Raw genomic sequence first — 10671 nt, 5'->3', positions numbered from 1 at the left:
GCCTTCCTTCCTTCTTTCGTTCCTCACAAGCATCAGCATCCGAGTAAAACCAGAGGGGTCCTGCCTCAGGTGACTGTGATCCACCTTGCCTCCTTCCGCTCCTCCTGGCCCCAGCTGGGAAACTGCAAGTTAAGAGCTGGAAATAAATCAAGGCCTTTGCTGAGCCTGTCAGGTTTCTTAGTTCTTGCCATTCTCCATACCCTTCCTGTCATGGCGCCTGCTGACAGTAACTGGCCAATAGACTGCTCTTCCTGGATAAAGGAGAGAGAGAGATATATATACACATACACACAGCGAAACACTACTCAGCCATAAGAAGAATGGAACAATGCCATTTGTAGCAACATGGATGGACCTAGAGATTATCATACTAAGTGAAGTAAGTCAGAAAGAGAAAGACAAATACATGATATCACTTACATGTGGAATCTAAAATATGATACAAATGAACTTATTTACAAAATTGAAATAGATGCACAGATATGGAAAACAAATTTATGGTTACTATAAGGGAAAGAGGAGAGAGGGATAAATTAGGAATTTAGGGTTAACAGATACATATATAATAGATAACAAGGACTTCCTGCATAGCACAGGGAACTATATTCAATAGCTTGTAGCAAACTATAATGGAAAAGAATATAAAAAAAGAATATATATATATTTGGAATCACTTTGCTGTATACCTGACTCTAACGTAACATAGTAAATCAACTATACTTCGACAAAACTAAATAAATAAAAGAATGCTCCTCTTAGCCTCCCCGTTAATAACAGAGTTGTTGGGAGTGCGGTGTAGAAGGCTGGGTGTGGGAGAAAAATGCCTGCTGAAAGAGTCTGATTGTTGTTGCTGCGACTGACTCAGCTCCAGGCTGCTCCCCATTTCCCCAGCCTATTAGCCTACTGTCCCCAAAGCCGGTCCCCACCCAGGCCTTCCTGGAAGTGAAGCCAGGTCAACAACCCTGCAGGACAGTGTTTTGTGATTGCCTTTCCGAGGAGGTTGTGTAGGATTTCAACATACTGTCGCCCTGCCCTGCTGCCCTCAGTGTCTTTTGTTTATCTTACTTTCCCCTTTTTTTCCTTTTGGCAGTAAAATATACATAACATAAAATTTTCCGTTTTGATCATTTTTGAACATACAATTCACTGGCATTAGATACTTTATTTCATTCTTGCTCTTAGTAGACTAAATGAGGACCTCTTTCCTGGGCCAAAGGGGAAAGTCAGCTTGATGCCCCATGTGTGCGTGCTGAGTTGCTTTGTGACCCCACGAACTGTAGCCCACCAAGCTCCTCTGTCCATGGGATTGTCCAGGCAAGAATACTGGAGTGGGTTGCCATTTCCTCCTCCAGGGGATCTTCCCGGCCCAGGGATTGAACCTGAGTCTCCTGCGTCTCCTGCATTGGCAGGCAGGTTTTTTACCTCTAGTGCCACCTAAGAAACCCTGGATACCCAATATTTCCCATTTATAAATTGGGTTTCTATTCCATGTTAAAAAGAGACTGAGGCATGTTTTTCGAGTGTATTTGAGCATGTATCAATTTGAATAAGTCAGTACCAAACCAAAGGTGATTAGGAGCACTTCACTGACAGGAGCTGGGGCAAAGTCTTTATAGAGAAGATGCTGAAGCAAAGTGAGATGATTTGCTTGGCTGCAGCTGAAGTGGTTGTCTCATTTGGGAAAGCTGAGCTGTCTGTTTGTGAGTAGATCTCCTTAAGTGTCTTTTTCTCAGAGTTGAGTGCATTGACTCTGACTTAGGCATGGGGGTGCTTATGTAGCTGCTAAGGCATCAAAGCCACCCCAGTTTAGTGGCCTCCTTGCTTCATTTCCCAACCATTGCCCATTTGATAGATGTAAATTTCCTGCTAAGCCTGACTTCTCTCAGCAGAAGACTCTTCAGATAAAAACTGAAGTGAGTTCATCCTGATTTCAGAGTGTGCCAACCTACTCTTGTCAGCACATGTGACTGAGGGACGACCCAAGCCTAACATGCCCTGAAGGCCACTGCTTCTGTGGGGTGGGTACCCCTGATTGAGGGGGCACTGCTCTGTGGGTGAGGGGTTTGGAGGCCCCAGTTACTTAGAGTGAGCATGGGTCTTTCTCTAGAAGCTGGAAATTGTTTGGAATGGAGCAAGTTTCCATCTGTGGACAGGGGCCCAAGAGCCCTAATGGGCAGCCCTGGTGTTGGGTGCTTTTGGCCACAAGAACCGGAAAGACCTGACTCAAAGCAGTTTAACAAGTGGTCAAACCAAGAATCCAGATTGTTTTCATCTTTCTGCTCTGTCTTCCTCAGATTGGGCTCTTCCTAAGACTGGTTACCCTGCCAGGCCCAATCCTCCAACCCCAAGGATGCCAGGGGAAACAGGCACAGTGCCACTGCGTATCTCTTGGGAGAAAGAAGCCACTCTCCCAGGCATGGACTTCACAGCCTTCTCTTTAGGCTGATTGGGCCAGCTTACAACCTGTGTCCACACCGGAGCTACAGCGGTTAAAAGGTGAGTGGCGTGATGGGCTATCGTGACCGATGAAGACGTAGTGCTAGTACAGGGAGTATGGTCACTTTCCTGAGTCACGGTTTATAAGTTCCCTGGGGGTTGTGCTGCATGGAGAGGAGGTACGCACTGAAAACAATTTGGTTTCTGTTAGGGGGAAGGACATGGGGAATGATCTCCTGGAGCAGTGTTTTTCAAACCGTGGTTTAACCCATTGGTGATCATGAAATCAGGACTTAAGTTTACGGCCCATGGGCCAAATTCAGCCCACTACCTATTTTTGTAAATAAAGTTTTATCAGAGCACAGCAGGGCCCACTTCTTTCCTGTTGTCTATGGCAACTTTCCACCACAATGGAAACCTTGAGTAGTTGCAACAGAGATTATATGGTCCTCAAAGCTTAAAATACTTACTATCTGGCCCTTTACAGAAAAAGTTTGCTGATCCCTAACTAGAAAATTGCAATAAGCATTACAGGATGAAACTGACTAGACTAGAATAGGAACTATCTGGACACATTGCATGTGATAAGAATGAATATTATTGCACGAGCCCTTTCTTTCAGTTTTATATAAACATACATCCATATCTGGGGGTGCTGGGCTATAATTTATTTCTTAAGGTGGATCATGGTAAAAAGCAGTTTGAAAAACTGCTCTAGACCACTGTCCATCTTTCTTTCTTTCATTCTTTCTCAATGTATAATTGATACATTAGTTTCAAGTATACAAAGTAATGATTTTATATTTTGTATACATTGTGAAATAAAAGCACTATTCAGTTTTGACATGGAAGTAACTTCTTAAGAAGGTCTGTTTGTAATTGTGCTGTCCTTTGGATTGGGCGTCACCTACTTGCCTGAGAAGCTAGGTACTTAGAGGGTAGGGTAGGAGCCTTGAGTTAACAAGAGGGGCCATGACACTATTTTTTGGTAGTGACCGAGGAGTGCTGGGTGAACAGGCAGAGAACAAGTAGGAGTCTAGCGAGGAGAAAGCTGGCAGCAGAGTCAGAATCAGGAGGGTCCATGCCAGGAGGCAGAGGCACACTGGGAAGGGGCAGGGGTCCCAGCCCTCACTGCAAACTGCCACAGCCCAGTCCAGTAAGTCCCCTGCCTCCTGTTGAGCTGAAGGAAGACTTCTGAGCTATTTCTGTCCCAGCAGTCTGTGATTTTCATAGGGGCATCCCCCTCATTCCATGGATGGAAAACCAAGGACCAGGGGAGACCCCCACACCCCACTGAGAAGGCAGAGGCAGGGTTAGGGGATCCCTCAGGGACTCTCTTTGGTTTTCCTTGGCTCGGGCTCTATCTATGCCTAGGAAGGTGCTTGTGTGGACTGGACCAGATGGGAACTGGCTGGGAGCATTTACCCCTGAATTTCCCTCTCCTGAGAACCCGGCTATGACCTGCAGAAAGAGGAGGAACTCTCTCCAAATGCCCAGGAAAGGGGGTCTAGCCCACCACAGGTTTCCTTGTTTCTAGGCCTCTGGCTTTTAGCAATTGCCCTGCTTGTCTGCCAGCTCTGGGCCATCTTCCTGCTTAACTGGGAGTAATTAGAATGCAAGCAGGGTGGAGTCACCCCACTGTCTCCCAGACCTCCATGCCCTGCCCTTAGCAAGGCAGCACCAGGGCTGTTTATGGCCACTGCCACTTCAAAGACACAGTTACGCTTCCATAGAGGAGTGGCTTTGACATTTATAGGAGAACCAACTAGCTAATGAACCAGAGAAATTTCTGGTGCCTGAGGGATCCTCTTACGGGAAGAAGAAAACCATCCCAGATACTAGGAATGTCCAGAAATTTATTGAAAATATCCAGGCAAGAGTACATACTAACCCCATGCTTCTTTTTGATGTGACCTCATGACTAGACAGGCAGAGGGCTCAGAGTGTGTCCTGGTATAGGAGGCCTCAGTAATGACACTCGGATGAGGGGCTACATCTTAGCAGGTGTCCTGGGGGACTGACTGAGCTCTCCTTTCTAAAACTGCCTTTAGGGCTTGGAGGGAACATTCAAGACCTAGTCACCCAGTGGTCTTTTAACAAGTCAAAGCACAAATCCTTTGATTAAGTGAACTCATGTGGAACCCCAGAATATGACAGCTGAGAATAGCTGCTCTCTTGGACAGGGTGGGGGACCCTTGGTTGGACCTCACTAGCCATGGGAGGCTTCCTCTTCCCCAGGACAGTCCCTAAGGCACAGCGTCTGCAAATCCCTATTTTCTAGAGGGATCTTTGTTGGTGGCTCAGTTGGTAAAGAATCTGCCTGCAATGTGGGAGAACTGGGTTTGATCCCTGGGTTGGGAAGATCCCCTGGAGGAGGGCATGGAAACCCACTCCACTGTTCTTGCCTGGAGAATCCCGTGGACAGAGGAGCCTGGAGGGCTCTTATCCTGCTGGAATCGTCATCCTTGTCCTGGGTTAAAACCTCCTCCCAATAACTTCCATACTTTCCTCCCACTTTCATCCTCTGAAGTAACACAGAAGAAGCTTCAGCCACCCTCCTTCTATCATCCTTTCGCCTAGGTAAGAGGCGGGGTAGCATGGTGTTTGGAAGCAGGCATTTAAAGTCAGATTTGGGGTCAGATTCCAGCCTTGTGACTTACGATCTGTTTGATTTGGGTAATTACTGAGCTTCCATTTTCTCAGCTGTGATATGGGTAATTATATTCCCTCAGGACTGTTGTAAGAATTCAATCAGATGATGTTATAAATAGCTCTGTAGTGGATTACTGCAGTGGAAGGTGGCCATCCTGCCTGCTTTTCTAGGCTAAGAATCTGAAGCCTCTTCCTCATGTTTGGTTGCCATTTCAAGACCCACCTGAAAACAGCCTACCCACCCACTCTGGCTGCAACTGATGAAGTAGGGAGCCAGTGTGATTCTGGGACTGCTGTCTATGACTAGAGGGTCTGGAAGCTGATGGGTGACAGGCTGGTGGGAGGGAAGACCACGCGTGGGCTGGCTGGGGAGACAGGTGATCAGGAAGCTGTGCTTCTGGGTGGGACCCACCAGCTGCGAGACAGGTGGGCTAGGAAATTGTCCTGCTGATCATCTAACCCCCAAACTTGACACTTGCATTCCCACTGTTTGCGAACACAGCCAGAGACAGAAGGGCCCCCCCCCCAGGATCTTTTCCCTTTTTTCCTGGGCTGGGCCTTATGGGAGAAGTTTCCCCAGGTCTAGACTGTGGGGCATGTCTCTGGGCTCAAGACCCCAGGCTGTCCTGTCCCTCCTGTGTCCCAGAGTCCCTCAAATACAAACCTCCATGGAGCAAAGAAGGAGCTGGACTGGACTGGAATAAAAAGCCTGGCTTTGGGGGTGAGTGGGAGAGCCCCAGAGGGAAAAGGGGAGGAGGATGGCATGGAATAGTGTGTGGGGTTGGGGGAGACCGTGGAGTTTATTGATACCCACTGTGCCCCTTCTTCAGTCCTTACTGGCCGATCTGCCAGCCTGGCAGTTCCTAGTGCAGCCCATCGTGTGTCTGACATTGGCCAAGCACTGAGGGGGTACAAACACAGCTTAGGATGGGCCCGTCTGGCTGCCTCCTTTCCAGGGCTCTGCCAAATCAACGTGAATTTTCTTTAACAAGAGCCCCACCCTGAAGACCTGAGAAGATGGTTGCATTACTATGGTTTTCCATGTTAGAGCTACATGGTGGGGGCTATTTCTGGGCCAAGGACAGACATCCACTTAGGGGAAAGATATCACGGTTGGCCCACTTACGGGGAAGCTACTGTGGTTGGCAGGCATGTTAGCACTCCCTCGCCCTTCAGTCCTCTTGAAAGCAGGAGGGTGGGGCGGGGAGGGCAGGGGAGTAAGAGAATCACTGCTGACATAAGCAGCAGAGACAGGATTTGAAACCGGGCTTCTCCATATTCTACTTACTTCTCTTCTTCCTCTACCATAGCTGGGTGGAGTGTTTGGGCTCTGCCGCTGTCTAGCCCGGTGTGGCTTCAGGAGATTTTGTAACCTTCTGGGCTGAGCTCGTTCTCTGTGGAATGAAGAGGTAGGGAGAGACTAGGTTGTTTTGGGACTCAGTCTTGAGGATGAAAATGCCAAATGGTACCTGCTGTGGATGCTGATGAGCGTGGAAAAAAGGTCTCTCTCTTCCATGGTTAGCTTCTCCTGGACACTCTCAGCCAGCCCCTAGTGTATCTCTGGACAGTGATGTCAGTGTTCTTACAATGTCTAGGACTTTGTTTTTTTATTTTCTGAATATTTATTTATTTGGCTGTATGGGGTCTTAGTTGTGGCACATGAGATCTTTGCTGTGGCACACAGGTTTCTCTCTAGCTGTGGCTCAGTAGTTGAAGTCTGCAGGCTAAGTTGTCCTGTGGCATGTGGGATCTTAGTTCCCAAACCAGGGACTGAATGCCGTGCAAGGTGGATTCTTAACCATTGGACCACCAGGGAAGTCCATGCCTGGGAATTTAAGCTCCTATGTAGACCATTAGGAATTGTGATGGAGGAGTTTAGTCAAAATAATCAGATGTCACTGGGCCCTCAGATTTCCTTAGGGGGGAAAAATGTTCCTTTTTCCTAGAAGAGGTTAGAAATAAACAAATAAACATAAGCTGTAAGTCCCTGGGGCATCTTTAAGAAACCAAGATAAATGAAAGCTAGTCATCCTGCCTGGTCCCTGAGCTATGAGGCTGGGGGACCAGCTGCTTGTCTCTGGTCCCCTGGGTTCACTTGGTCTGGACCATCTGTGAAGCCTGTTCCCTTCCTGAGATGAGGGTGGAGCAATGTCTGTATTCAAACTCGTTCTTCAGAGAGGCCATCTCTGTGGCAACTGCTTGTAGAGGAGATGGGGTGTTTTGTGTGCTGTTGGCCATCCAGAACCTGGCTGTGGGGGTCCCCAGTCCAGGAGCATCCCTGATGGGACCCCAGCTGGAAGGGATGAGGAAGGAGGAGGAGATGAACATCCTTTGTGTGAGTGTCTGTGCTAGTTTCCTAATAAGTTGCCACGACTTGGTGGCTCAAAACAACAAAAATGTGCTCTCTCACAGTTCGGAGGCCACAAGTCTAAGATCAAGGTGTCGGCAAGGCTGCACCCCCTCAGAGGTTCCAAGGGAAAACCTCTCCTTGCCACTTCCAGCTGCTAGTAGCTCCTAGCGTGCGTCGGCTTGTGCTAGCATAGCTCCAGTCTCTGTCACCATCTTCACATGGTCTCCTTTTCTCTTCCTGATAAGGACACTTGCCAGTAGCTTTAGGAACCATTGGTTAACCCAGGGTGATCTTGTGTCAAGATCCTTAACTACACTTGCAAAGACCTTTTCCCCAAATAATTCACGGTTTGGAATGGGATGGGGTCGTGTCTTTTGGGGGCCACCATTCAACCCACAGTAATGTCTAAGCAGCCTGCCCGGGCATGTCATGTGCTTTTCACAATGCACCCGGGAGGAGGGTATCATTCTCATCTTTCAGAAGAGAAAACTGAGCTCCAGAGAGGTGTGCTAACTTGTTCAAGTTCATACCTTGGTAGGTGGCTGGACGAGACTGGAAACCTAGGTCTTGTCCACCCAGACGAGAAGAAAGGGGACCAGAATGTGGGAGGTAGGGAGGAATGGAGCAGGTTGGCCTGGGGAGGAACTGTAAATGGTTTCGTGTTGCTGGAGAGGGAAGTGTGTGAGGGTGGGGGTGATGGAGACGAAGCTGGAAGGGGAGCAGAGCTGTGTCATTCATGCCCTTGGCTGCCAGGCCGAGGAGTTTGGGCTTGATCCTGAGGTTGGCAAGGATTCCTTGGAGAACTCTCAATCTCCGAAAATAAAGAGAAGATCTCTGGGTTGTGTGGAAGATGGGTAAGCCTGAAAGGAGAGGGCCAGTCAGGAAGATGATAATAGACCCTGGTGGTCAAGGTGGAAAGCAGGGGAGAGTCTGAGGTCCAGGGAAGGGCTGAGTGACAGGATTACATGACTGATGAGAGCCGGGAAATTCAGGAATCTAGGAAACTCCCAGGTTCAGCCACAGACTGTTTTGTGGCCACTAACAGAGTAGGGGACACAGCAGGAAGGATGGGCTGGTGGGTGCCCACGCTTTGTAGCTACTCAAGAACTCTGAACATCTTCTCTGTGTTCAGTTATGAGTCGGGTCCTTCCCAGGGTCCTTGCAGAAGGGCAGGCATTGGACCCGTGCTCTGTAACCAAGCCATGCTGATTCCATTCTGTAGGAATGAAGCTGCAGGAAGAAAGAGGCTCCATGTGTGGTATGGATGTCAACAGAGCTGCCCTGAGGGAGATGCCTTCCTTGTTAGTTGACTCTGTGGTGTGGTTCTGGGCATTGTTCCTGGACACTCAGCTCCAATCCATTTCTCAAGACCACAGGCCATTCAATCAACTACTCACTAATCTTTATTAAATTTCCTTTTGCTTAAGCTGGTCAGATGGATTCTGTTATTTGGAACTAATATCCCTGAGCTGTATGAGTGGGTACAGAGGTAAGAGTGATAATAAAGGATGCTGGAGGACAGGGGCACATGAAGGTGAGGTGCCCGGGTATCAACCTGTGACATCCAACAGGATATTGGCTAGATAGGCAGGGATGAGGGTGGCTCAGGTGGGGACAGGTCTGGGGTCATCAGCACTTAGGTGACCATGAAACCTGTGGAGGGACCAAGAGGCTAGTGAGTATGCAGCCCTAGGGCACCTCTAGAGGAGACTGAAAATTGTGGGGGACTTGGAGAAAACCATGCTGTGAAAAGCAAGAGAGAGGGATTTAAGGAAAGAGCAGGTGCCTGTGTCAAAGGCTGCAAATGAGCAAGTGAGATGAGGATTGAAAATGGAGTTTTGTATTTGGCTTTTTTTTTTGTTTATTTTCTAATTTAAACATTTTTATTGAAGTATAGTTGATTTATGACATTGTGTTACCTTCTACTCGGAGAAGGCAATGGCACCCCACTCCAGTACTCTTGCCTGGAGAATCCCATGGACGGAAGAGCCTGGTAGGCTGCAGTCCATGGGGTCGAGAAGAGTTGGACACGACTGAGAGACTTCACTTTCACTTTTCACTTTCATGCATTGGAGAAGGAAATGGAAGCCCACTCCAGTGTTCTTGCCTGGAGAATCCCAGGGACGGGGGAGCCTGGTGGGCTGCCATCTATGGGGTCACACAGAGTCGGACACGACTGAAGCGACTTAGCAGCAGCAGTACCTTCTACTATGTATTTGGCTTTTAGAGGACAAGGGCGGCTTAGAGGAAGTGGTTTCACTGGTGAGGTAGGAACCAAAGAGAGGCTGGAGAGGGTTGAGGAGGGGACAGGAGGAAAGGAATGGAGCCTAACTTTCTAGAAACCTACAGTGCAAGGAAGAAGAGGAACAGGTGGAAGCTGCAGGAGGGAGTGGGGCCACATTCAAGGGCAAGCCCAAGGGCAGTTCCTTCGAGCAGTGAGCTTGTGGTGTGGGTGGTGGGTGATCAGTCCAGGTTGTGGAGTATTTCTTCTTAGGTACTTGGTAGTCTCTGATACATTGTAGTTGTGTCTTCTCTTTAACTGCATCTTCCAGTTGTAGAAGAAAGAGGTCTGGTGATCAGTCATTGTCAACCCACTTAGATAGTTGGGATGGACGTAACTTGGTGGGGACTTAAGATGCAAGGACTGATTGGAACTGGTCCTTGGATTTTTAAAATCCAGTTGAGTTCTGAAGATGAGGTAGATAAAGTACAAGCTGTCTGTGGGTTAGGGAGTCTCAAGGGCCCAGGATGGAGTCTCCTTAGACCCAGATCAAAAGCCAGATCACTGTGTGACCCCTTCATGTGGGAACAGCCACCAACAGTGTGAGTCCTGCTGGTGCAACTCACCCCAGACACAGCTCTGTGCCTGCTCTAGCTGGCTGCTTTAGCTGTGTCTGCTTCTTTCTTTTCTTTTTCTGACTTTTTTCCTTTTTAAAAAAAATTTTTTTTATTTGGAGGATAGTTCCTTTACAGTGTTGGTTTCTGCCATACAACAATGTGAATCAGCCATAGGTATACGTACGTCCCCTCCCTCCTGAACCTCCCTCCCACCCCCACCCCACACCACCCCTCTAGGTTGTCACAGATCTGCTTCTTCTTTTTGACAATTTCCCCCTAGATGTGTCCAGCCTAATGTTCTAGCTAAGTTTGGCTAGCCTGACCTTATGACCCTATATCGCACCTAAGTCTCCTCACCCTGCCTCAGGAGTTTTTAGCTATTTTTGTACCATGGA

The sequence above is a fragment of the Bos indicus x Bos taurus genome, chromosome 3, assembly GCF_003369695.1.
Source record: "Bos indicus x Bos taurus breed Angus x Brahman F1 hybrid chromosome 3, Bos_hybrid_MaternalHap_v2.0, whole genome shotgun sequence".
Lineage (NCBI taxonomy): Eukaryota > Metazoa > Chordata > Mammalia > Artiodactyla > Bovidae > Bos > Bos indicus x Bos taurus.
Note: the sequence above shows the minus strand (reverse complement) of the source record.